Here is a 27378-nt window from a genome sequence, read left to right as displayed (position 1 = left end):
TTTACATTCTACAAGTCTCCTCCTTCTGTGTCTTTCCTCATTTCCATTTCACTTGCTTGGAAATACTTCATTCTCAAGTTCAGCTACTAAATTGTGTTAATTCCTCACAAGGTCCCCTGAATAATATCCTGTACATGTAGGTGAACACTGATTAAATGGAAGACAAGTATTTTAAGCCCTATTCTAAATAAAACATCTTAATTGCCTCAACGAAAATGAAATGAAGCTGTCTGTAAGGGACAAAACCACCACAAAATAATAGCCTTGGCAACCACTTTATTTTCTTAGTGTATTTATAAGACAAAGCCCTGAGGTTCATTTAAAACAAAGCTGAATGGCTGAGGTTACCTAATACCCTCTTTTCCCTCCATCTTGACCAATATCTCTTATTTCTGCTATCCGAGAAATAGGTGTGTATTCACAGAGAGAGAAAAACCAACAGGGAATGTAAATGACTTAAAATTAAATATTTTAAGTGTAAACTTGACTGAGATTAGTCTACATAATGTCGTACATCATAATTAAATCCACGTTATCTTCCTTGATTTAATGGACCTAGATACTCTAAAAGAAATCTCACATTTTATGAAATCTATGTGGTATATGAAGAATTGTAGACACTACGGTGAAAGGGAAGAGAAGGACAAATAGAAGGAATGGGAGGGGAAAAGCCAGGAATATCTATCTGTGTGAAGGTAGACAAATAAGGACAGGAGTCGTTTTCCATCCACACTTAGAAAGTCACACTTTGTGTCAAATTGAGTGAAAGCATGAATGATGTGCTTTTCCACTTCCCTGAAGAAAGAAACACGGAGAAAATGTGGCAAATATTTAATCTGAGCCTTGTTTCCTGAAAGACTGCAAGATGCCCACAAATTTTCTTTCCCAGCGTTCAAAATAGCAAGTTGAGTGGGTGTAAGCACTTCAAGTGCAAAAAAAAGGTAACTAAGAAAAAGGAAATCATACTTTTTGCTCCTCAGTTTGAAATTTTAAAAGAGGCCATTTAAAGGGATTTTAATGATTTGGATCTAGCATTTGTCTTGAATCAGAACACAAATACGGTCCTGAATACTTAAACAAGCCCTCTGGCCACTTTTAAATGGTACAGTTTCTATGTAAAGACCACATTTACAACCTCATTCTTACAGTAAGAGTGCACAGTTTCCATTCTGTTACAATCAGATACCTAAATACAATGCTGGCAGAAAGTAAAAGTTAGTTGAAGGTTCATGGGATCTCTGCCACGCCCAGCGAGAGGGACCTTCCTCAACAGGGCAATGAAAACTTTACCATGCATATCAGTCCACCAGGGGAGCTTGTTAAAATGTAGATTCTGATTCTACAGGTCTGGGTGGGGTCCAGCTTGGAGTTCCCAGGTGATGCTGATGCGCTCGACTGAGGTCCACACTTTGAGAAGCGAGATTCTAGTCTATAACAATTGTTACTGACTGCCAGGCAATGGAAATAATAATCAACAACTAAGAATGTCTGCAAGGTACCTAACACTAGGCTGCTTGTTAGAGGAGATAATAAAGTACATACGATTAGCCCTGAGCTAACCCATAAAAAATGACTTTTTAAACAATTAAGTGCTAAATGCTAAAATGTGCGCTAATGATTCTAAGAATAATAGGAATTGAAAACAGGAAGAGTTCAGTCAGGGCTAGAATAGTGGTAAGGGGCTTCAAAGAGGAGGCTGGACTTGGTCAGGCCCCAGGTTGGGGGGATGTGGATAGAGAAAGAGCAGGACCAGAAAAGGCAATTCTCGAAGGGAGCTATGTGCCTGGAGTTCCAGTAAGAGAAAACTACGTCACCTGCTTTGTGGCTGTAGACATCATCATTAGAAATGTTAACCAGAATTCACTTTTAACCAGGTGAAGGGAACCCCTGACCTTGTTTAAAATGTGTAGGTTTGGGAATTACAATGCTGTTTGAGGACAGTAAAGCAACAGGCAATCTTGCTTTAGTCTTAAATTTTCTTCACTGGCAACATCGATAGTTATTAATGACATTTGATAGGTTTAAGCCTGGTACCACAAAGTTACCATTTTTGTATATATATTTATGCAGTATATGCCTTTGATTAACTGATGTCTTTAATGATTAATGATTTTAACAGCATTAGGATTAACTTTTCACTACAATAGCATTAATAATTTTCTGTTATTCAGAGTGTTTGAATTCTACTTTTATTATAAAAATAAACACTTTTTTTCTCCTAGAAGATACTTTTGGATGGCACATACCCACACAACACCCCCGGCTCCAGCATTATTCTTCCCTTTCCTCCCACGCTGGCTGACGATGGGAAGAAAACACATCCAGAAACAGAATGAAATTATTAATGAATTATAACCTAAGGGTTTTGGTTTTTTTCTTTTTTGCGGTACACGGGCCTCTCACTGCTGTGGTCTCTCCCGTTGCGGAGCACAGGCTCCGGACGCGCAGGCTCAGCGGCCATGGCTCACGGGCCCAGCCACTCCGCGGCATGTGGGATCTTCGCGGACCAGGACACGAACCTGTGTCCCCTGCATCGGCAGGCGGACTCTCAACCACTGCGCCACCAGGGAAGCCCTGTTTTTTTTTTTTTTTTTTTAATCTCCTTAGAGAGCTTTTCCCATCAACCCCCAGTATGTCAGATATATTGTCCAATGGATTCAACTGAAAAGGAACAGAGGATCGCAAGGGTCAATATAAACATGAAAATTCAAACTCCACACTTTTTTTACTAAAGAAAATTATAGGGCAATGAGGATACCTATTAAGCTGCAGGAGGGAACGTTTGAAAGAGAAACAGTAGGTTTTAGCAATCCCAAGACAGGTCAACAATCTCACCGAGTTCCAGTTCTGTCTTTGGCACTGCCAACCTTATCGTAAACAATAAGAAATGATATGTGAGCTACCTGCAAATATTACACTTCACATGAATGTTAAATGCCATGACTATGGTTTAACCACAACTACTGTCCCTTCTATGTTTCTGTGCTACAAAACTTCCCTGTGCTTGCTGGAAGATGGAATTTAGGTAATAGATTATGACAAAACTCTGCAAGTTCAAAGTCTGGAAACTTGAACATAAGATACATTCATCACTACAGCTGTGCTAAAATGAAGCCCTGGTATTCAGGATGCACGGCTGGTTACCTACTCCCCCACTACTCTCCCCTACGCCCCACTAATCCACTCAGGCGTATCCTCATTAATGACAAGAAAAAGAGATTAATATGAGACTGCTAAATTAACTGTTACCCATGAATGGTTGCAAAATACTAAATAGAAGGCAAACGGGCATGCCCTAATAAGACTGTGAAGTTTATCGTCTACAGATCTCTTCCCCTTTCTATTCTGAACCCTTTCAGGTGTCCTCCCCTGACTAGGTCATGGGATCCTTCAGGCTGCACGCCCCATCTACTGCAAAAAAGAGCTAATCATCTTTTTCATCCTTGGCTGCCAAAAATGTAATACACTCTCATTAGGAAAAGAATTTACTTTATGAAAACAAACAAACAAAAAACTTGGAAGATTATAAAACTTAATACAAATGAATCAATAATGGCTGGCAAAGAGGTATATTTGGGGAGTGGGTTTTACTAGAATAGAAGCAAGAAAGCCACCCTCTGTGGGAGATGCTATTACTAAATCCTGTGAAGATCCAGGGCAAGGTACTGTGCCATAAACTACAAGGAGACATGGTCTGCTCTCAGTTTTGTAAGGCCATTTCTATTTGAATCAAATTGGCCCTTCTGAAGACAGTTCATCGAGGAGAAATATTCTCTCTCTTTCTCTCTCTCTCTCCCCCCACCCCCCTCCCTTTGGCTTGGAGCTGGCCTTTTGGTTAGTCACAAGACATAGCCCCATTTTTTCTTCCCTGGTATTTCTCCTTGTAATCCTCTGTGTTTATGCATCCACCTACTTTTAGAATTACCCACAGATATTACCAGAAGTTTTAAGAGTTAAATTTACAATGGTACCGACTTCTAACTGCAAGCCCGGGACCATGGTGGAAATAGGTTCAGTTAAGAGAGATTTCCCCGAGCCAGAACTGATGTCCTCACTAACCGGGCTGCCAGGCCTAGATCAAATGAAGGTCGACGATTCACAGTCCCCAGAGGAAGCTGTTCAACTCGTCGGGTCGGTTCCCCTGAGCCCTGCCAAGGAGGCCCTTCAGACTGACAGCCAACCTGGCAGAGCTGGTGTCTTCCCCCAGGCAGAGAGGCCCTCCCCTGAGGACAGGCACCAAAAGCCAGCAGAGCGAGCTGAGCGGCTGGGGGCAGCCACTTGTGGTGACACAAAGGCAGCTCTCTCTGCCTCATTGTGGGGGGGGGGGGTTAGAAACCCCTGATGATGACTTGGGCTGTCGAAATGTATACTGCGAGACAGGACATCCCTTCTGGCCTTGTGGGTGAGTGAAGCCCAGGCCAGGGCAGCAACAAAAGGCTGGCCCGAGGACAGCCTGCTCCTCACATCAAAGCCGGAGGCCCTGGGAGGCTGGCGAGCAGCCAAAGACGCAAAGAGCGGCAGGGGAGTGTGTTGCCTTAGGATAATAGCGAACTGGGACAGGGTAGAGTCTGTGAATTCCAAGCACTGGGGAGGTCTGCTCAGAGATTTTACCCTCTCCTGTCAGGGATGTGATTTAATTTCCTTTGAAGAAAAAAAGAAAGAAAGAACAGCAAAGAACATACATTCCCAAACCTTCTGTCCGCAAAAGCAGACATCACAATGCAAGTGAATGCACTCTGGTCCCTTTCAGCTTGCAGCCACTGTCTCAAACAATAGGGCTAAGTGAGACGTGACATTCTCCCGTCCATCTTAATAGGGCATTAAGTCTAAGGGGTAATTAAGATCATTTAAATGCAAACATCACTGTTCCATTGCTAATATCCTCCCAGATATTTCATCAATTCTGTTTAATTAGAGAAGCACTGCATGTTAATTATAACCTGACAGTTTTATTTATTTGACAGGACACAGCATAGAGTCCCATTTGGAGTAACAAGAACTTACGGTGAGGCATCGAACTCTGTCACAAAGATGACTCAGCTTTTGGACCTAGAATGTTCTATCTGGAAAAGTTTACCCTACTTGCTCCACAGAAATGGGAGTTCATTCAGGAATTAATTATCTTCTCTCCTCCCCCCTTTATTGTATAGCTTTTTGCATAGAAACATACAGAAAACAAAGTAAGAAAGGAAAATCTGTAAGAAAGTAAAAGAAAAATTAATCAACCACTCTCCCTTCTGTAATCTTAAAATGTGATTCCTCAGGACCAGGATAAATGTTGTGAATGAACCGAAGCCCTTTCAAGGAAGCAAGCATCCCAGGGAAACATGGCACACGTAGGCCACTGGAGTGACTGGGTGCCACCGTGAGAACCCACACCGCATCAACACCCCTTAGCACAGAAAGGGCCCTGTGAGCTTTCCTTTCCGAGGAAATGAATATGAGTTGAGGTCACTCAACTCTAATCCACCCAGTACGTCAGGGTTATCCTTCTAGCCGCACATGCTCCATTTAGGCGGCAGGTTGTCATAGCCCAGCTAGTCATCCCTAGTGGCATGCTGGGGGCAGAATAACTTCCAACTCCTTGCTAATCCGGTGTGGGGAAGGCCAAGGTACAGAGTTTTACTTGATTGCATAAAATGTAGAGTTATTTTCAGCTTCTGAATCATCGTTCTGGCTCTTTCACCAGTCCTAAAGCCATAGTGCAACCCTTTAAAAATATCTTTTCTATTCAATTTTAACTTATTTGAACATAAGCAAAGTTAATCCTGCAGAATTTCAAAAAGATGAAACCGTGAAATGGAAGGGGAAAAAAAAAAGATCAAAAAGAGTTTTACAAATATTTGCAATTTAAAATGGTCACCATTGCTCTTCCATTATCTTCAAACTCAATATAAAAACCCTGGACCATTAACACTTAGCGGGACTTCGGTGCCCGAGGACACAAATCAATTTTGTTTTAGTTACACTTCTAAGACTTTGAGGAGAAACATTAAATAATGGAAATTTCAAAAAAACTGCTAACTGATATAAGAAGAACCTTAGCTATTTCTGAAATAATTCCACTGGGATTTGTGCTGGATATTATAAAAACAGGATGTGTTGTTTGTTGTTCCTCATAAAAGACTACCAAGCCAGTATAAGGCTACAAAATACAACAAAAAGACAAATCTATGTGAAGAATTAAGAAAGCCAGATGGAATTTTTATTCATGTATTTAAAATTGTTGCTCAATGTGGGATGACCTCTGGAGACATAGTTCTTGTTTCTATGAATGCCAAAAGGGAAATAGTTACATAACATAATTCTGCAGTGGTCCAGTATCACAGTGCAGAGAACTTCATCTTACATACAGGACAGTCAGAGATGAGTCTTCACTGCTAAGACCTCATTTTAAAAATTAACATGGATGAATCCATTAAGATTATACCTGTTCCATTTAGTTAGAAGCTGATCCCAACAACATAAAGATTCCAATAACAAACTTTTTTTTTTAATACTCCTTCAATGCAATGTGATGAAGCTACTGGTACCAAAGGATAATATGAGTGGATTTAGAGATGATTTTAAATGGGTGTGACTAGCCCACCCAGATACACAATTTTATCTGTGTGTATGGGGGCAGGGAGGGAGGATGGAGCAGGGGTTAGCACTCTGTAAATTAAACCGTTATTTTTCACTACTTTCTGCCTAAGTAAACAGAAGCCTATATATCATCCCCGTATCCTGACCCACATAGCCCCATTTGGGAATGAAGAGTAAGTGGAGAGGAAGTGCATCTAGGAAAAAATTACACCTAAATGTTCTCCCAGCTGATAGCTGCGCTCTGCTCTGCGCATTCAGATGCTTTTTGAAATAGCTGGGAAAACCACTCAGAAAACTACACCTGCTACCAGGACTCCATGAATGAGTCTCCATTCAAACCAAGTGCAAGTACCGGGTCGACCATGAGTCTAGGAAGGAAATATAGGCTTCTCTTCCCTTCTGAAGTCCTAGGATCTACATCTAACCAACAAAGGTTTCACTTTCTATAAAACTATAAGAAAATACCTTTTTAATACCCAACCACTTACAAACGTTTCTGCCTGGTGAAATAAAAATTTTGTTTCCTATTTCAATATCTATAATTTGCAGTTTCTGTCACCTGTTAACATATTTAGCAATCATTTTCTAAGTACCTATCCCACACCAGGCACTGTGCTGCATCCGAAGGCACACAAATGTGTTTTCTGATCTCAACGAACACCTGGCTTGCAGGTAGGATGAAAAGTGCTGTAGTACAAGTTACAATAGGGCCCACAGGAGAGTGAGGTGTACGGATCAAGGAAGGGCTGAGAATGGAGACACTTGAAATGGACCTGAAGTAATCAGCAGAAGCTTGTCAGGTAAACAAGGAGAAAACCAAGTTTGAAAGGAAATAGAGTATATTCCGTTTTATAACAAACTAGGTTTGAGGTGCCTTAAGAATACTCAGTTAGAAATGTCCAAGCAGATAGCGGGACATATAGATATAAAACCCACAAGAATATGCAAGCTGAAAACCCAGTTTAGAAGACCACTAGCATCGTCGGCATCTAGGGTGATACTTGAAACAATGGGCCTTGTCAGCGGTTTGGGAAGCTACAGAGAGAAGAGGCATAAGCGCTGCACTTTGGGGAAAGCCACAGAAACTGAGTAGTGTGGGAAGGGGCTGAGAACAGAGGTGGGTACCAGGTCACAGCATCACAGAGCCAAGTGGAGAAAAAATTAAATGATAGTGTCAAATATAAATCAAAACTAGGTAAAAAAGGCAAAGACCTAAAAGATTTCACTGAATTTCAAAATTAAGAGGTTACTGAGATTCCTTTCTAAAGCAGGTGGCCAAAACCATGATGCAGTTGAGATAGATAACGTATGAGCTAGACAAGCCATTACGATTATTGGTTTCAGTTTGCTTGTTTGTTTACTTCCAAAATGGAAGATACTTGACCATGTTTAATTTTTGAAGTTGGGAGACCTTTTAAAAGCTATAGTCCTGAAAAAAAAAAAAGTGTTCTAACAAGACTACATTTTAGCCACAGTGGAGAGACATAATTAAAACTTGACTGTGTTAAAGTAAAATTTCAAATTCTCAACAATTAACTACTAATATTGATTTGGGGAACCAAAAGGAATCAGCAAGATTTCACACAAAACTGGAGACATCTTAAAAGTAAAACTACTAAAAGGCAAAAAGGTGAACTTTGATCATAGGATTTTCAAGCTGAACAAGACTTTACAGATGATCCACTTAAATCCCTTATTTTAAAACAGATTTTAACTCTGTGCAATAATAACAACTTCCACTGGGAAATATCAAAACCAAATTTAAACTGTGCAAGATGAAAGAAATTGCTCATGACAAAGAGGAGGCAATTCCCAAACCTGGCGATCACAAGTTCCCGGTGAGTATACCAGGAAGATTTCTGAAGAGCCCCCTAAAAGGTCCGCTGACCTCCCCCACGCTTGGCACCTCGTGACTAACTCAGACTGCTCAGTCTGGGGTCATGCCCCTCAGTGATCCGCACCCTGAAAGTCACTACATGAAAAAGAAGTCCTAAAAAGAGTAAACAAGAAATTTTACCAAGGTAAACATATTAATGTTCATGTGATGGTTTGTGTTGCATGATTATAACTGGAAACCCAGTTTCATTCATGTGATGAAAAATTCAGGAAAAAAGGAGTTTCTCTAGAACTTTGAAAATGACTTATCAAGTCAGTTTCTGGGAAATATAAAGATAATAGAAGCACTTTTGTACTTCTTTTATAAGTTTAATTTATAGGTTTCCAACTCCCTTGGTCTTTATGTTTTAAATAAGAGATGAGAGAAAAAAAAATCACCCAGAGGAAGCATCTTTATCAGGCCTGAAATAAATAAGGCCTGGTAATAGGATTTTGGTTCCCAGCCAAGAGTGGGGTCCACCTGCCCTCGGTCTGGCAAGATTTAGGGTTGTGATTCTTTCATATGGAGGCCCACACACATAAAACAAGCATTATCTTATCTCTGTATAAGATGTAGCAGATAGTTTTGGCAGCCTTGACTCTGTTTAGACTCTGACTTCCATAAAAAGGAAGCTTAAAAGTTTGGGCTTACTACTGAAAACCTTCAGAAAATGAAAGATCTAGAAATAGTAATGGAGTTTGAAACAATCATCACATAGAATGATATCAACAATCAACATTTACTGAGTCCTTGTGTTCCAGCAATGTACTAAGTGATTTATGTGTATTTTCCCATTAAATCTTTTATGAGGCAGGTACCATTACTACCCTCCTTAGAGAGGACTTAAGGCCCCAAGAGTTTAAGAAACTTGTCCATGGCCTCACAGTAAGTGCTGAAAATGGCTTTTTAATCCAGTGAGTCTGACTCTAAACCAATGCTCTTGAAAAGATACACATAGTGGCAATATAAAAAGATTCTCGACTTGAAGAAATCCAAGTACCCTGTAGTTACTTGCACTCAATTTTCAGTTCTACTCATGATTTTGATCTGGCAAATGGACCATCAGTGCCAAACCAAAGAAAGTTTAATATACTGAACCATTCCTGATTACTCACTATCTATGTTGGTACTACTGAACCACATGGCAACAGAGTTTTGGGTGGGTCAACCAGGTCTTTATATGACGACGATGGAAGGCTTTCATGCTTAGAATGAAGGTCATTGCTCTAAGTTTGGCAACAAAGTCAAAATCTTATACAGCTCAAGAGTATTCTTTTACCCAGATCATTGTCCTAATTTACTCTGGCACTAAAAAGTGTTTATTACTATAAACTAAGACTAAAATTGATAGGTTTAGAGGACTTTATATGCCCATGTTCCACTAGATTAGTTTTGCAAGGCATGCCATGCTCTCCTTCTCTAGAAAACACAATATTTCTTTGTTCTTAAAAAAAGCCAAAAATTTCCAAAAAGGAAACAAAACTTCACTACATGACATTCTTTTCAATTTTCTTTTAATTTCATTATTGGAAAATTTCTATATTTTATTTTTCTATAAAAAAGAAAGCAGTCTGCTTTTCTTATAAAATGTTCATGATTAATTTTTCCCCCTCATTTATTCAATTATTCATTCAACAAAAAATTGTGTACTCCCAAAGCCATGGTTCTTGTCCTCATGGAACTTAGGGGCTAGTGATGGACGGACATTGAAAACAGACTGTTACTGTGTAAATTCCAAACAAAAGGCATGCTGTGTAATCAGAAAGCTATGTAATAGTATTTGAGTAAGGCAACTCTTTCCTAAATGTACACTATTTTAAAGTTGGGTTCTAAGCCTCCCTCCTGTCATGATCTGAAGCCTCAAATTTAGAGGTGATTAAAACAGACACATGTCAAATCCACCACAACTATACTTTTTTCAAAACTTCTAGATGTTCCAGGATACCCTGAAAATCTAATTTGAAAATCATCAGTATAGGTGTTCTAGAAACTTCCCCAAAGAAGTCATTGGCTACCATTCTTATATTCTAGCTTGCATAGATTTATCACTCAGTCTAACATATTAATGTGTGCAACTTGACAAATTTAGAGGGAAAGGGAAAAAAACCCATAGGATTATCAGAATTGGAAGACCCTTTCAAGTCCTGGAGTAGGCTTCTTTTCCATTGGATGTTTCTAGTCTAAAATGAAAAGCATCCCTATCTTTGACAAATTTGATGTAAATGTTTGTGATTTGATGTAGAAACAAAGAGTAAGGTAATTTTTTGTACTTATCTTTTAATTAATCCAAACTCTCCTTAGTTTAATTGCACACTTGCACAACATATATCTTTCTCTTACTATTTCTAGACCTGCTAAGATTCCAGTTGTTTTCTTATTGATTTCCTTCATTTAGTATCTCAACCCATAGATTAAGGTGTTCTTCTCTTCCTCTTTTGGCAAACTCTGGCAGCCTAAGTTCACTTGGCAGAGATTATACACACAAGCATGTCCAAATGGAATCCAAGGAGATTGCCAGATGCCTATTTTTTCCACATCAGAGAAGCAAACCGTAGCTGGTCCAGCTCGTCTGCCTGCCAAGTCTGGGACTTAGGGTAAGAAGGTTCAGTCCCAATGGAAGGGAGAGAGTCTGAGCTGCCTATCTGAGGGTCTCTTTGTGGTTTGGGGGAAGAACTTGCTTGAAACAGGTGCAAGCTGGACTACTACATCTCATCTGCCAGCCTGCCAAAGTGGTTCCCACTTAACGTAAGTTGTGTTCTAAAAGTTTGCTTTTAAACTTACTATTTGAAATTTGGAATGTGTCCCTCTGGAACCTGTGTCACAAATAGTGGTTGGCATTCCAGGCTAGCCTTCAAAAGTTTATATAACCTGATTGAGAATTAGCCTAAGTCAATGTAATAAGTGGACTTTGGGGCTTACTCACCTTATATGGCATAGCTTCTATTAGAAAAAAATAGTCACACTGCGGACTGGCGTCCATTGGATACGAAACTCCTCCTCACAGTTCCCTACACGGGCCATAAAAATTTAGGTAAAATTCTAATAAGTAAATAACGAAGTAAGAATAGCAAGACGCTTTCCCCAGGATCAGAGTGATGGGTCAGCGGCATCAGCTGGAAGATCCCAGTGGCTCTAGGCTTTTGCAGAGGCAGCAGTGGTGGACCAGTCCCTGGTGGCAACAGACAGACATGGCAGAAGAGCGGAAGAGAAAGTGAATCGGAAGCTAGGGCAGTCCTGAAAAGGGAGCGTCCTACAGTTGAGGGCGGCGGGTGAGAGGAAGAGAAAGGGAATTCCTGCCACAAGCCAGCAAGGGAAATCCCCGGTTTAGGTTGCTATTCACTGACGAGGAATGTTCGTTATTTAGTCATTTAACCCTCCCAATCCATACTTCTGACTCTGGCTTCTTAGAGTCAAGCTGTATGTTGTTAATGACAACCTGCTTCAGTCTGGTGGATGCGTCATCCTACCAAGATTGACCGTTAGCCTACAGTGGTTCACAACCAGAGTGATTTTGCCCCCCAAGGGACGCAGGGCCACGTCTGGGGTTATTTCTACTTATTATGACCAGGGAGGATGTGTGCTATTGTCATCTAGTGGGTAGAAGCCAGGGACGCCGGAAAATATCCTACAATGCACAGAACAGCCCTCTACAACAAAGAATTACCCATCCCCTAACGTTAATGGCACCAAAGTTGAGAAACCCTCTAACCTTTGTGCTGCAGTAACTTTCTGTTACCTGTGAACTGTGCTCCTGATGTGTTTAAGCGAGTGATTATGACACAAATCACTGAGACAGACTGTGAAGATCATGCTCAACTAAGAGAAATTCTGCAAACAACCAACAGCACTATTCAGCGTTACAAAGAATGACGTCTGTTTTTTCGCTGATGTAATTAAAGCAGGAGAGCCACACTTCGAGAGGATGGCAGAAAGGGTATGGCACGAACTTGGTGTATCACCTGGATCACATGGCAGTTTCCTAGAGCGGCATGGTGTGCAAGCTCCTCTGTGAATGTAAACCCTGCCATCAAGGCCACATCCTGTTTCTTAAGCATTTCCATAAACAGCGGCCGTATTCTTCCCCTAGCATCCAATGACAGCCTAGGCATGTCAGCTAGTTCCTGAAATGCTCACAGCTCACTAGTATTAAAGTAACCATCTCCCCCAGGAAAAGCCTTACCGTGCTGTCTGTGTGAAAAGGAATGAAAGCAGAGCCACTAATCAGGACACAAAGAGTTCCACGACCCTGGCAACCTCTTTCTGGCCTTCTCCTCAACTAAGAAGAGAAAGAGTTTGACTTAGTCATCTCCGACCTCCCTTTCGAGTCTCACCACCATGATGGTTTTCTTCCCAGATGGTAATGAGAAGCGGGGCTGCTCCAGAGAAAGTAGGTAAAGTCCCTTTGTGAAACCCTCCACAGTGAAGGGTCCATTTGTGGGGTGCCTGGGAATACAGCACACAGTCCACCCGGTCCCTGCAAGAGAAACCTTTTGGCCCCAAGCTTGACACAGCGAGTCTCCGTTTAGCTTCAGGCTATATTAGGAATGATGACAGCAAGACATCAAGGGACAATCTCCAAGTGTGCACCTCAGGAAAGGGCTAATCATCACACACTGGCCTCGGCAGCCACAGCCTCCTGCACAAACAGGCATCACCTCTAAGCACCACCTTCTCATTAGGAAGGACAGAAAAAGAGTACAGTGTGTTTTGAACTGTCTTTGTCGTAACAATTGCCAAGGAAAGCAAAATGGGAGGGCAACAACAATAGGAATTTGAGGACCCTTTAGTAGTTAACAGACACATACTTTACATCTTAATAGCCCTTTGGTAGAGACCCAGATTAGTTCTGGGGAACCGCTCAGCATTGCTGCAGGATCTACTGGGATTTCCATTCATTGCTCTACTGAAGGAATGGGTATGGTTCCCTCCCCGCGCCACCCACGCCCCCCACCCCCCACCCCCGTCTCCCCACTGAGATTTCTACTCTGTGTTTTTTCTGTTCATATGCTTAGTGGGGCTATTTAAAAGTAATAATGTCAATGATAGCCTCAGGCTCTACCAAGTCTGAAAAGTAAAAGGTTATATTTCTAGTCCTCAAGATTTAAAAAATCTGAATATGAAAACATATTAAAAATACACCATTCTAGAGAAGAAGGGAAAGTAATAAAAAGCCTTTTTTTCTGCCATTTCAACATTATCACACATTCCCAGGGCTATGTTTTCCCAGGTAAAAACCAGTATTTTAATGTGTTTGAAATAGGAGGCATTCTAATAAAACATGTTTGTTTGCTGGGTGCATTTATTGTTTTGTTTTTCTCAGTAAGAGCTGGTACTTTTTTTTTTTCTTTGCGGTACACGGGCCTCTCACTGTTGTGGCCTCTCCCGTTGCGGAGCACAGGCTCCGGACGCACAGGCTCAGCGGCCATGGCTCACGGGCCTAGCCGCTCCGCGGCATGTGGGATCCTCCCGGACCAGGGCACGAACCCGTGTCCCCTGCATCGGCAGGCGGACTCTCAACCACTGTGCCACCAGGGAAGCCCAGAGCTGGTACTTTTTAAATCATCTGTCATCTGCATTTGACAGTACTTGACAACCGTTGTCTCATTACTTTTGGCCACATGCTGGTGAGGGGGAAATGGCAGGTACTCCCATCCCATTTCACTAGGAAGCAGGTTGCAAATGGTTAAAAATAGGGTGAACTTCATGCCCCCCCAGTCCACCTACTGCTCCCCAGGCTGCCCCTAGAAAAAGGAGGGAAAAGAATCTCCCTTGAGTCCTGTTACTGCCACCAAGAGACTAAAGTGTTGCTATACAGTACTTCTGTAGTGAAACAAAAAGGCAGATGCAAGGAGTTGACTTCCCTTTCATTGCAAATAACCCTAACATGACCAACACGCTACAAAAATCAATGCAGTAACGACTGCCCTTTTGGAGCAGACTGGGCAGTCAGCTGGACAGGGGGCATTGCTTAGCCCAGGCACACCGCCTGGATCAAGCACTGCAAACAAGTTTCACCAGAGAGAAGCATAATTTACTTATTAAAGAGATAACTGTAAAGTCTGATGCAAACAGACAAGCGTAAATCCTTCAATGCACAGACCAAATGCTTGGCTTGGCGACCATAAAATGCAATAAGCAATCAACTCTAGGTTCTATTACTCAACCCCTTTTTATCCTTAAAAAGATGACATCTCCACGTGCACAAAGAAATGGCCTGCAAGAGAGTGCTCTGGTTTAGAGGGGCTCCCCAATAACACTGAACCCACACAGGAAGTTGAGGGGAAACCTCAGTGACTAGTCTGTACTAACCTGGTCTTCCGTATACGAATAAGTGCAGATAAAGGGAACTGCTCTTTTTCACTTTGGTTCTAAAGCATTTTACCTTATTCAAAAGAACACAGAAGTAATCAATAATTGCCCAAACGATCCCTTCTGTAATCATTTTTCCTATTTCACAAAGGCAGCAGTAAGGGTGCATTTGTGAGATTCTGAGAGCCAGAGACAACATCTCTATGACTTCAACAATTTTACTTTTTAAATCATATTTAGTTGCCACCAACCAGCAAATATAAGCAAAAGATGAAGAGGTCTAAAACACTGTTAGAAAGTAGAGCTTGAGTTAATGAGCAAATTAGAAAAAATATTATGTCACTTGCCATCAAATGTTGTCTGGCAACTTTAAAAAAATCCAAATAAAGAGAGAATTCAAACTGTCCATCTACAATAAGCTATTGTATGGTTCACAGGTCTGGGTCAGTCACAACTCCTGGAAATAGCTGCCTGGTGGTCAAACGCTCTTATTTTCTGTGTTTTCACGGGCTTTCAGGACTTGTGCAAATTGTTTTCCAAGCACCATCCGGCCATAATAACCAGGTTACTACTGATAATTATGCTTGCCTCTCTATAGGTTTGTCAGCTGAAGAAATCCACAGACAGCTGTCATAATGAGCAGAAATCTACTTCTGGCACAGCTGCACTGACCACAATGCATTAGAAAAACAACCCTCTCTGCAATAACCAGTTCTGGGCATTGCTGGTTAAAAAAGACTAGTTTCCTGTTTTTCTCAAAAACTTCAGAGTGTGGGTATTGCTATTTTTTACCCCACCCACACCTTTTCTCTTTAATTGTTGAAGATTCCGTACTGTAAACACCTAATCATGGCATTTTTTTTTATATTATAGCTCCAGGTTTAATTTTAGGTCAGATTCATCCTTTCCAAGCCAGAGCCTTCCCTGTGCCAAGACCCAAGGGTGGGAGGAGAGCTGAGGCATAGGGTCAGGACCTAGGGAGGAAGGGGGGGCACCCTTCTGGAAAGGGGATCTCAGCCTGGGCTTGGGCAACACTCCAACTCCACGGCCGTGCCCAGGACCAGCAGCCGGCCAGTGGCACCTCCAGGTTGGCCGAAGCCTAGGTATGGAGCCTGGTGGCCCACACATGGCATAAAGCATCAAATGCCCTGCCTGATACATTATCCCATTTATAATAAGCTATCCCTCTTCCTCGCTTTAAAATGTTCATTCCTTTCTTTCAAGGGGACATGTAAGTATATGTATGCAGCCCACACTATTACAAGGGCAGCTGTTCCTTCTGCCGGAATGGTCAGGTCCCTGCTCCAATGTCATCTGCCCCCACACCTTTTCCTCTCCCTACCTAAGTCACACACACACACACACACACACACACAAAGCATATGTGCTAGGAAGGTTGATATATATATATCTGTCCCTCACACTAGGATAGAAACTTCTCAAGAGAGGAAGTATTGTTTTGTTTACTCCCTGTAGCCTGGACACCTTAAACAGTGCCTAGAAAACAGCAAGTGATTGATTAATATCAGAATGAATGCCTCTTTCCCTCCACTGTTATTCACAACCTCCCCCCTGCTGTGCCAGCCTCTGTGGAAACCCTCACCTACTGCACTGAGTTCGTTAACATCTGCCTTTCTTCTACACCCAGAGCTTCTGGAGGTGGAAACTCTGCTGAGCACCTAGCACATACCAGGTGCTCAAAACAACATCTGCTGAGTGTTGTTAAATGAATCACTGGTGATCGCCTACTTTGAGGCCAGGGACCATGTAGACACTGTAGAAATATAAAAAGGAGTAAAACACAGATTTCTGTCTGTATTTTTTTCTTTTACCGATACTGTAACTTTTGGTCACTACTAGAGAAGTCTGCGGCATTTTCTCAGCCAACAACATCCTCTCAGAGGCAAAGCAATAAGACTTAATCCACGCAAACTTGTCCAAATAAAGACCACAGAAAGAATTTTTTTAAAGGAAGTTGAAAATAAAATATTTATTGCTGTCCCGCTAGGCAAGAAGTTGAGGTAATATCCTTTGAAAGTCACTGAAAGGGAAGGATTCTAACCAAAATCAAAATCTTCATTTGGGTTACACTTCACAACAGGGAAAGTGTAAACATTTCCCCCCTTCCTACAAGTTCTCCTTTTAAAAGGCAGCAATTCAGCAAAGAAAATAGAGATCCTCTCAGACCTGAACTGTAAAATGGTTAAGAAAAACTGAGTCACAATTATGCTTAAATGTACATGTGTTGCCTTCACATGATTCCCACTAATATTAAGAAGAACAAGAGGATAAAAACTTAAATGAGCTCCTAATGTGAGAGAAATAAACTCATAGTACTCATCATCTGTTTCAAGATTTTTTTCAATTACTTATATGTTCACTCCTATTATAAAGTTCCACAAGCTATCTGTTACTGTCACTACTGGCCCTGGTACAAGGCCTTATTCCTAACAAATTTTGCAACTTGTCTGAGTAATAAATAGACTTCTTAAAATGAGGTAAATCCTCTTTAATTTCTAGGTGCTTCATTAAACTATGGAAAAAATAAAAGAGAAAGAAGTTAAAATTCAACCATCATTTCATAGAAGACTTGGATCGATTTTCAAGGAAGTTAAAAATCTACTTAGAGAGTACATGCATCAGATAACCGGAAAACACCTCAAGAGAGTCACTAACAAGTGACAGATGAAGGCAGCACAGGCAGCATATGCAAATGCTGAAGTGCATTCACAAAGGCAAATGTTGGCTAGAATAACAAAGCCTCTTTGCTTCTATATGTTTGGAAATAAACATGATCACTGTTGTATTTTATTAGGAAGCAGCAAAGTCTTCCCCTGTTCATTGACAGATCAATTAGAATGGCCTTCCCCAGTAGTAATACTCACATGATTGATCTATAGAAGCAATTTGCTAATAATGGTGAGCTCTAACAAATGTATACTACTATAAGTTTGAGATGAATAATCTTTAGTTTCTGCATAGGAGAAAAAGGAAGGCCATGTCCCATGTAAACCAAAGATCGGATGCAATAACATTGATTGCACTGATAACCAGCCTAACAAAATTATTCTGTTTCTTGCAGGTGTGCTTGGATAAGGTAGAATAGCACCAAACAAATAACAGAAATTTCTAAAAGATACACACAAACACACACACATACACATTGTGCAGTCAGGCTGATGTTAAAAATTTAATACTCCAGAAAACAAGATCTGTTTTGGTTTTCTTTCCAAGTTGTCAATAAATGCCCTTGAAATTCATCCTTTCCCTCTAAACAATTTCATGTCTTCTTAGGTTCAAAGTTGTCAGCCCCACACTTTCAAATTATAAATAGATAAAATTCAGTGTATGGAACTTCTATTTAGAAAAGGATTCCATTTCAAAGTGGGATCCTAAGAAAGAAATGGTAAGTAAGCAGACCAGACAGTGTGACAAGCCTTACCAGAGATTAGAATTTGGTCCACCTGCAAGAGCAGATGGTAATTCTGGACAGCTGCAGGAAGATGGGGAAAATAGTTTGAGAGCTATTGATTTATGTAATGATTAAAACCAACAACAACAACAATGAAACAGTATTCAGATTTTTATAATGTCACTTGAAAATTTTTTCAGATTTTAGGTTTATAAAGTTAAGGAAGCACATCAGCCCAGCACTCTCGATAAGACTGTGTTGTCAATATTTTATACCTGAATCTTTATCTAGCCCTATGTTCTCTTTTTCCACTATATAAATCTCCGTAACAGAGAAGAAACACTAATAATAATTGAAACATGTGTTTGACTAACATAATTACAAGAAAGCATGAAACAAATTTATTTGTATTAGATTCCAGATGTGAAAACCAAGGGTCACTTCTTCCTCAATTTTTAATACTTCCAACAGTTAAAAAGTATATTGAATAATGGATTTGTTACTGTAGCAAATGAAATACATAAAAATGGCAAAAACAGATTTGGTTATATTTTTCTTATAAATTCTCTGTCCATAGCTCCATACATAAAACACCACAAAATTTAATATGAAACCTCAGATAGCAGAACTATATGTATAAATAAACTCTGAATTCTACTAGTTTGGGTTTCTTTAATATAAATTTTGAATACAGGCAAAATCTCTTCTCAGCCTTGTCAATGTTCCTGACATTAACACAGATACTACTTTTATTTTAAAACCTAAGATCTTTTTGGAAATTACGAATTAACTTCCTTACATTATTAATGTCTATTAATGGTTATTATGCATAAAAAGCTTTCTAAAATACTGCTTTCTGGAGAATCAAAAAGCATATAAGATACAAATCAATTTTCACTGCAAAGTAAAGGAGCTGTTACAGTGGAGGATTCCTGGACTGAATGTCAATATTATGACATAGTATGAGTGTGTTTCGTGTTTTGTAATTGCAATCATTGTTGCTTCTGTTGTGGTCATCCATTTACAACGCTTGGTGTCAGTTCATTTATCTCTTGTAAAAATAAAATACAGTGTGTGTTTGTGTGTGTGTGTGTGTGTGTGTGTGTGAAAAAGCATATAAGATATAATATTACAAAATATTTCTAAAGATAGTGCATGGCAAATATCAAGTTATGAATCCTTCTACAGATTTAATTGAGTTCTTAGAAGTAAAGAGGAAATAAGTTTAGAAAGTCTTTCCCCAAAGAGGTCAAATTCAACAGTAAATGTCATGCCAGATTTAAAGTAAATGAAAAATATCAAATCAAAGTTTTCACAATAATTCACATCTATCTTCTCCTAACCATGCTTTTACATGTTACACATTTTGAGGGCCTGCAATTTATCAAACTCTGGGACAAGAACTAGGATCTTATTAGATGCATATCTTTCTACGGAAAAGTTCACATTCCATTGAGCATTGATTTGAGGAATATTTATAGTCCACAGGTCCCTAAAACACATTTATATGAAAAATCTTTATTTAAATATCATCCTTATTATTTTATGTAGCTTTTGTTCCAGTATGGAAAAATGTCTATACTGCTATAAACAAAGACTGTATTAAAAGGATATATATGCGTTAGCAATTTTCAAATTAAAAGTACACGATTTACCTTTTGCTCTTCCACTGGAAAGACCACCCAGTAAGCAGCCAGACCAGCAAAACGGCTGTAGGGGATGCCTTTTCCCTCCACTACCCACATTGGGGATATCACTCTTTTGCCGCCCTCTCCCCGCTAGTCCTGCAGCCTGAAACCAAAACCGACCTTTACTGGTTCTCTCCCCCACTCTCCAGCCCACAAGAGTGTCAGCAGGAGCCTCCCCCCAACTCTTCAATCAAGAACTCTGGAAGGGGCTTCCCTGGTGGCGCAGTGGTTGAGAGTCCGCTTGCTGATGCAGGGGACCGGGTTCATGCCCCGGTCCGGGAGGATCCCACATGCCGCGGAGCGGCTGGGCCCGTGAGCCATGGCCGCTGAGCCTGCGCGTCCGGAGCCTGTGCTCAGCAACGGGAGAGGCCACAACAGTGAGAGGCCCGCGTACCACAAAAAAAAAAAAAAAAAAAAGAACTCTGGGAGAAGCCTAGAAATCAGATGTAGGAGAGACACTGCTCCCACAATAGCAGAAAGAGCTGTGTTCCCCAAAATCACTCAGAATGCATTTCTGCAGAGAAACTGACACCCAGGTATGTAACTCCTTAATTATTATCAATAATTCAAGTACTTTACAGGTCAACTCAGCTTTCGTGACTCAGCAAAGAAAAATAAATATTATCCAAGAAAACTGTTTATAAGTTGAGGATATCTTATATGCACATAGAGGGGCAAAGAAACTGGAATCGTTACATGTGATACTTGTTTATCCAAGAGTTGTCTGAGAATCTAGTAACTTCTAGGCATGTACATTTGCTAATACATAACTCAATTAAATGTCTTTATTCTGCTCTCCATTGCCTTTTCTTTTTTTAAGGATTGCCTCTTTTGGAATTACAGACTTCAGTTCCATCCACCCCCAAAAAATTAAACACGAGGAGGGGGAAATCCACTGCACACAATCTGTCACTCACATGGATGACACCTGATCATGTCTCTCAGTATTCTCCTTTTCCTGAAGGCCCAAATCCCAAAAGGACGAATTCAGCCAATTCCATTACAAACTGTAATTACTTCCCAAGGGGCTGAAACACCTATCCAAGTTATCAATTCTCCCCTCACGTAATAAATATACATATATATGCACTAGAGCTTAGAATTGAAAAGTAAACTCTTCAAAAATAGTTTCCTCCAGCAAGAGTTTAATTATACCCTATTTGGTTTTTGTTTTTGTTGCTGTGGTTTTTGTATTCCTTAATAAGAAAATAAGCATCTTAACAGTCACTATGGGTCTGGGAAAACCAAATCTCCTCTGAATAACTCCAGGTATTTAAAATGCTACCATTTTTATAGTTCAAGGCAGAATTTGGACTGAAATATATAACTCATGGAATTTAAGTTTTGTTTTCTATTATATTTCTAATTACTTATTCAGTTAGGATGTGTGCATTAATGCTGCCAGGAGCATTATAAGAAAATGCTGAGTGAAAGACCTAAAAATCCTAATTCATTAAAAGTTACCCCCCAAAGATATTAGGGTTATGCTACTAACTAGTGAGGATCTCAAATTATTGAACTGAGAAGAGCAGAAATAGAAAAACCTTTAAAGACTAGTGTTACCATTTGTTTTCCCTTTCACTTCGTTCTAAATCCTTGAATAATTAATCCAGTAACTTAATAAATGCATATGAATCCACCACCTCTCTTCTCTTGCAGTTTAATTAGATGATTGACTTCAGGCATACTATAAATTATAATGACAATTTAATTACTTCTGCAATGTGCACACTTAAAAGATTTATAAACAGGAATAGAACAGCCCAGTGCATTGAAAAGAGGCACACCAAACCAGTTGAAGCACAACCCAGGCAGATGACAGAGGCAGACGATTTCTGGAAGAGAGTTGAGCCAGAAGGGGTTTCTCATGCCTCAGTAAACAACTACTCTATCGCCTTATGATGAGCTCTGAACAACCTACACAGGATTATCTATAACCTTAACTGTCTTTACAAGGAAAGAGTTAGACCTCCCATGTTTTGTGTGTGCCAGCTGGGCCACTGAGCTTTCCCAAGAAGGCCTCCTCTTGCAGTGAAAAGGCACAGACCTCCGAGAGAGTCAGACCTTGGTTCAAATCCTTCTTCTGCTGTTGGCCACCAGTGACTTTGACAAAGGTAACTCTGGGCTTCAATTTCTTCAATTTGTAAAGTGAGGAAAACCCCTAGTTTGCAGGGCTGTGATGGAAATTAAATTAGATAGACAGCAGGGTGCATTGGTTAAGAGGCATACTCTGCCTCTTATTACCTCTAGAACCTTAAGCATGTTATTTATTCTCCTTGTGCCTCAGTTCCCTCATCTAGAAGGTGGAGGTAGTAACAGTAACTGCCTCAAAAGCTTCTTGGAGAACTAAGTAAGTTAATACAATTGGCCCTCCATATCCATGGGCTCCACATCTAGGGATTCAACCAACGGAGGATTGAAAATATTCAGAAAAACATTCCAGAAGTTTCCAAAAAGCAAAACTTGAATTTCCTGCACACTGGCAACAATTTCCATGGCATTTACATTGCATTTACGATGATTTACCTAGCATTTACAATGTACTAGGTATTATAAGTAACCTGGGGCTGATCTAAAGTATAAAGGAGGATTTGTGGTTATATGCAAATACTATGCCATTTTATATATGGGACTTGAGCAGCCACAAATGTTGGTATCTGCAGGGATCCTGGAACCAATTCCCCAGTGATACTGAGGGGTCACTATACATATAAAGCACTCCCACCTGGCACAGAGTAACTACTCAGTAAATGTTAGCTATTAATAAGTCACTGAGCATAAACATTGGCACGCACTTCCTTTTCCTCAACCCCCAGCCACACAGATATTTCGGCAATAAAGAGCTCCTGAAATTCCACGTCGCTGTGAAGCTTTTTTTCAGAATTAGGTAAGAGCTAACTCCTTTATTATCTTTGTCCAATGTACGTGTATATCCATATCAAAGCACCTATCTTTAATGTTAAGTATTTCGTCTGGGAGGCTGTCTTTGTAAGGCACCTATAGCCTAATGAATCAGTATATGCTATCAGTTACTCAGAAAACATGTAGACAATCTCAAAAGCAATATGTATTCTGATGTTAATGACAGTGAGAAGAATTATTGGGAGGTCTAATATGTAAAGCTGTCAAAGGGCTTTCTTTTTATCTTTAAGGTAAGTCTCTCCCTTAATTGATTTGACCATATGAGGATTTCATTTTACCCCAACAGGATTAAAGAACAAGGAGAGGCAGCCCATCATGGCTAATTATCCCTTTCTAACTGCTACTAAAAACATAGTTTCTCTTTCCCCTGAACTGTCTTTATAAAAAGTGGGAAAAAAGATAAAAATCTGGCTACAATTTTTTGATGGGGATTTTTAGTTCTCTTCTCTGCCCTCATGGTAAACTGGAAAATGGGAATGATGGAAGATGGGGAAAGGTGAGATCCAGTGCGTTATGAGAAATCTTAGATAGGACTATACTAAGTCCAGTATTCTTAACCAGCTCTAGTAAGTGTGGTGTTAATATTCTTCTAATAAGCAACTGGATATGTGCCTTGGCGTAAATATTTACTTTAATCAAAATACATTTAATTAGAAAGCATCATTGCCCACTTAGATCAGAAAACATACATTTTACTCTTTGGCTATTATGTATTTTCATTTGTCCTCTTTTAAAATGTTGCATGCTATTAAAAATCAAGCTTTATGTTAATAACTTTATAGAAAGGCTGCAGCCAAAACTAATGAATATTTCACACTAATGAGTATTTCTTATTGTACAAGTCAGACAATTGTATATCCGCAAACAGTTTATTAACTATCAGCAGTACCTATCGCTAGGGCATCCAAGCTACTGTACATTTGGTCAAAGATGAAACACATATCTGGCTTTATCTGCCTTCTACAAGCCAGTTGTTATCATCACAGATTGACTGCAACAGATATGCTTCTGAAACACAGAACCTGAACACAGCATCTCTGATTCTTCCTCCACCCACTTCTCTAACAGCCTTGGTCAGCAACAGCTGCAGCTGATACATTACTCTACTTGTTTAAGAACATGGCATAAATATAGAGATGAGATGACATAAAGCTGTGAATACTGGACATAGCTCTTACAAAGTTTTCCTGAGCTAGTTAGAAAACAAATAAGCTATGTGATGAAAGGATTTGTATGTGCTATCAGTTACTCAGAAAACATGTGGACAAAAATATGCTTTCAGTAATTAATACATGAATAGTGGAAGAGCAGCATGCACGAGTTGCAAGGCACCCTAGTGGTTTTAAGACAATAAAAATTCCAACAGGATCCCATGTGAAATTCTTGAAATTTTGTGCTAGGTCATTTCTGTCTATGTTCTTATTTTGAAAAAGAAAGAAACTTCCAACAGTCTCAGGGTCACCCATCTGAATAACCCAACTTCAAGTCTTATATATTATCTTGTACCTCTAATTGGCACAATTAGCAACAGAAAGGAAACATATGTCTATAATCTTAAAACTAGAAAGACATCACACTGCAAGACTGCTGTGTCAGTAATTTCCGTTTTCAAGAGTTACACAATGCTTAAACAATAGTTACCCTACTGAGCCACAGTTCACTTAACCTCACAGTCTGGCTGATGACTGATGAAGGGTCAAGAGGGTAGCAGACTTTGGGTGCACAACACTTCAATCCTTTATCAAAGATGGCGAGAGGCCATGTACTATAATAACGGAACAAATACTTCCTTTTACCCTACAGTCCATTCCTTCCTCTGATTGGCTAAAGCTTCAGTTCATGGTTCACAAGAACAAAAAATATGTTCTATCCTTAACAAAACACATTTTAGAAAGCAGTCATGTAATTCCTGGGCCAAGTGAAATGTCTGTATCCCTACGGGAGTTAATAGCCAAGTGTATCTATGTGTCTCCTTATGCTAAAGCATCCACTAAGAAGTCCATAAAGGGGTTTCTGAAACTAAACTTCAGCACCTTTTGCACAACTGCTTCACTGAGGCACCTGCTCATCTGTAAAGGCAATGAAGCCTTTCAGTATGTGCATGAGGAACACGTAGAATGTTCTTATCAGAGAGAGCATTTAATATGTGGCAAACCACACTATTATTTCCAGTTATGTGAAGTTAAGAAAAAGTCATTGTTATAAATTAATTCAGAATCAAAGGGATACATCTACTTTGAGAGAAAATGAGGAGACAGAATATGCAAACATCTGGAATGCTGGTAAATTGGATTTGTCATGGTGACTGAGAGTTCATAAAAAACGTTTCAATGCATATTGAAGAAAAGTCTTATTTTTTCATAATTGATGAGTACAGTTTATTGCCTCTATAAATATAGTATTTTCTCCTTTTTGGTATGATTCTGAACATCCATTCAAAATTATAAAATAATATAGATTTAGGTAAGGTAGATGATTTGAGTATATATTGAAAATCCTAGATCAATGGTTCTCAACTGAGGATGATTTTGCTCTCTCAGGAACCTTTCGCAATGTCTAGAGACATTTTTGATTGTCAAGATTGGGAATAGGGGGTACTATTGGTGACTACTGGTGGGTAGCCAGGGATGCTACTACACATCCTATAATATACAAAACAGCCTACCCACAACAAAGCACTGTCCAGACTCAAATGTCAACAGTATCAAGGTTGAGAATACCTGGTCTAGATGCTGCTTAAAAAAAAAGTCACTGTTACCTACCTCTTCTCTGAAAACTACAGTGCATATAGATCAAAAAAAAGGATTATCGCTAATTAAAATTTTAATGCATAAAAACAAATTTATTTATTTGACAAACATATTGTATCAACTATATATAAATTTCTTATTCAGAGGAGAAAATGATTTCATAAAAATAATGTATTTAAATACCCTAAAATCAATTCAATCTCTACTCGTTAGCAAGCATAAATTAATTCTTCCAATTTTAATTTGTTCTCAATGTTTTTAAAATTCCAGAGCACTCTACTGAATTTTCCCTCATCACTTGATTTTTACTATGACAAATAGGACCACCAGCATAAGGAGAAAATTGAACTTTAAAGCTGTGTTTAATCTTAGAACCCGCCCCCCCGAAAGTAAAATACATATTATATAACAACCACCATTTTAAAATGTACACCTGGACCGACTCACAGTCAGAAGACTTACTTAAATCAAACTAAGGTTTAGATTATATATGTTAGTAATTTCAAGTTTATCAACACAGTGACCCCAAACAGGCCTAGGTTAAGGTGTATGCATACTGCTAATCTTGCATCACTTGTGTCTGACCACTCAATAGGTGTTCATTCCCTTCCTCCCTAGCAAGAAGGACAGACTGACAAATTCTCCCATAGAACACCAATTCGAAATGGCCCTTCGGAGAAATGAAACACAATCGTCACACAGAGGCCAAGAGGAGCTAGGGGACACTTACAACCCTAGCAGTGGCAAGACCAGCCCTGAACAGCGGTGGGTTAGTACTCTGAGGGTCACAGGAGGAGACGCCCCTACCACCAGATCTCCACCAATACCCTCCCCACAGGTCTGCAGCAGCATGTGACCCTCTGCTCCTTTGGGCTTCAGCACCGAGGTTATCATAAACATTTGTATACAGCAGAGAAGGACCATGTCCTGGAAGGACATTACCACCCAAGTCTAGGAGTTCTGCTTTTCTGACCTCCCTGAGCCCCTTTCTGGCTACTTGTCTGGGAGCCAGTCAAGGAGTATCTCCGAGGCACAGTTCCCATTTCTGTAAAATAGGGGTTGTTGTGAGGACTGAAGGGAAGATATGTATATAAGAGAACTCTGTAAGCTGCTGAGTACCGTAAAGCACGTGGGTTTGTGTCTAGGAAGGGCTACCCCAGCCCCACACCTTCCTTCCTGTTCGTCCACGTGCATCCTCTGCTCTAACCACCCCTCCTCGTCCCTTTCTCTTCCTCTCAAGACACAGAGCATCAAACTCAACCAAATTCCATCAAATAGAGCCTAAAACAGTATAAGAAATGGTACATGTCATCACTTCAGCACAGAATTTTATTTCCTCTTTAATCTATATTGAGTGCAAACTACTCTAGATGCATTATTCCATTTAAGCTTCATAACAACCCTACCGTGTAATGAAATTATCCCTATTTTAGAGTTTAAAAAACTGAGGCACACAGTGATTAAAAGCTTGCCCAGTTTTCACCCAGCTAGAAATGAAGGAATCAGGATGAGAAGCATGCCAATTTAATTCCAGAGCCTGCACTCTTAACCACTACCAAGAACAGCCTCTCGTTTTAAGAATAAAGATATTTATAAAAACCAAGTATCAGTTTTATAAAGTGAGCCTCACGGTGTGCAGATAGCCAAACAACGCACAATTGCCACACAATATAAATAGACTGAATCTTTTCCCTTCATAAACCTCCCCATCACCTCTTTTCTCTGACAATCTCACAATCTCAGTCAGGACACCAATAGCAGGTCTGGTGAAATCAACACTTTGCCTACGACAAGGTCCCATCAGTGAACCAAATTTTCTTAAGCTCAAGCAGAAAG

At 40.0% G+C, this 27378-nt stretch overlaps 1 protein-coding gene across 6 annotated transcripts in view; it reads right to left on the bottom strand.

The window, feature by feature from the left end:
• The window catches only part of HIVEP2 (HIVEP zinc finger 2), a 192248-nt gene that overhangs the window by 89081 nt on the left and 75789 nt on the right, over positions 1-27378 (bottom strand). Inside the window, exon 1 of one of the 6 annotated variants that reach the window (XM_082856100.1) lies at positions 2247-2299. The exons of the other annotated variants lie outside the window; for them this stretch is intronic. The gene's annotated coding sequence lies outside the window, so the exon portion shown is untranslated. Of the gene's footprint in view, positions 1-2246; positions 2300-27378 lie in introns of those variants that run through there. 6 annotated transcript variants of the gene reach the window in all.

The sequence above is a fragment of the Leucopleurus acutus genome (genome assembly GCF_964270905.1).
Source record: "Leucopleurus acutus genome assembly, chromosome: 15".
Lineage (NCBI taxonomy): Eukaryota > Metazoa > Chordata > Mammalia > Artiodactyla > Delphinidae > Leucopleurus > Leucopleurus acutus.
The sequence above is the reverse complement of the archived record's forward strand: the minus strand, read 5'-3'. Positions and strand labels throughout refer to the sequence as shown.